Raw genomic sequence first — 1,911 nt, forward strand, 5'->3', positions numbered from 1 at the left:
GCTCCAACGTAAAAATGGATCGTATTTTAAAAGTTCATTGAGTTAGATACATTGGAAAATATTTTCTTCGTAGAAAATAGTAAAAACCGCACTTCCCAGGCTAGCCTAACAACCCCATTAAAATCAAGTAATAGCGGGATTATAGATTTATAAATATGGTGTGGATTCCGGGATCCAGGAGAAAGTTCAGCTTCACTTAATGAAACATCCATGTATTCTTTGTATGAAGTTAAATTCCCATGAATCTTACCCTTACTCTTGATTTCTGCCTGAATATTTTTCTGTAGGCTAATCCATAATCCACATCAAGGTTTTAACTGCTCCTTCCTAAAGGACAGATACCATGTCCTTTCAATCTGCTTAATAAGGTATCCATTCCTATCCAAACTGAAATATTTTGGTTGTTATTAAAATACGCTCAGTACTTGAGCAAAACTGGAATCTAATCAATTGTCATCTACATAGCATGTGAGTGGTCAGTCATCAACTTCTCCAGAATCCCTGTGGCTTGATGGGAAGCCATGAGGAGCAGGAGGAAAAAGTGGTAAAATGGACAAGTTGATCAAGAAAATAAAGCCAGGAGAATTTCTGAAAACAGAGAAACATCCCAGGACTGAGGGACAGAACTGAAGTCCCGAGTAAGGACACACCGCCTCAAGCATCAGAGAGCTGAGCTGGCTATCTGAATGCCTTACTGCAAAGGTCACACAGAGTTAGGTTAAAAAAAAACCTGATCCAAGGAGATAAACCAGGGCTTAAAAAGATTTCAATTGTTCAAATGTAATCAAATGAAAACAGGACCAGCCATGTATTTTAACTTCTCCTATCAGCTTATTCCCTGAGATTCTCAGTACAGAATTTCTAGGAATTAAGGCAAGAAAATAATGCCATCCTTGAGCTCCTGCACTGTGCAGAAGTTTGAAGGAAGTAATATTTGAGAACTCAGAGTTACCTGGCCAGGGGCTGTACTAAGTTCTTCAGTTCCCTCAAAGCAACAACTTAAAATAACCATACAGAGATTGTCCTAAAAGGAAGTCTCCAAGCTGCTAAAACCTTTCAACGGACTAGCAATCTTACAGAAACAGGTCCTATACAGTGGTTATAAGAACTAGGCCTGAGAAACCACATTGGATCATTCTACCTAGAACCCCAGTTTACCCATTAGAAGTTAATCTCTAGAAACATTAATGACCTGCTGTTTTTACCAGGAAAAGAATGCTCTATCATGTGTCTTCACTTGCTCCTCTCTTTGCTCTCAGAGATGTAGATTTCCTTCTCACAGGTGAAAAACATTTTCAGTGGTTTCCTGACTCTTGTCAGCGATGCAAATCTCTGCCCCTCACTCCCTTAATTCCTTCTTGGTAAATAATGTTAAGCTTTCAATAGGAAGTGGAGTACCTTGTCATCGAGTGCCTGTATTATTCAGCCTCTTTACTTACAAAGTTCTGGAGCCTTCTTAGTACAGTTGGAATTCCTTAAAGACACTTGCTTTTTATTAAAATACTTTCTATATATATATATATAAATAGATAAAATCTGTGAAGAATTCACCAAAGCATGAATCACACCTTACATTAAGAAGTTAAAAATGTATCAAAACATATATAAGGATGGCTAACCTATATGTCTCCCATCAAATGTATCACCATCCTCCAAACTTAGAGCATATGCTGCCATAAAATGCATTACTTACCAGCTAAGTTTGAAACCTTGCCTCCAAACATGGCTCAGGACTAATTCTCCGAAGACAGGCTATAGGAACACTGAGTCACTGGCAGGCAGGGGGCTGAGGAATGCCAATTACAGAGCCGAGGCTGGACTGCGCACAGCGCCTCTCCAGAGACCACAGCCTTCCCCACAGGTATCCAGAGAAGGACATCATTTAAGTATAGAGACGGTCAACTTAAAAAT

Source organism: Martes martes, assembly GCF_963455335.1.
Source record: "Martes martes genome assembly, chromosome: 14".
NCBI lineage: Eukaryota > Metazoa > Chordata > Mammalia > Carnivora > Mustelidae > Martes > Martes martes.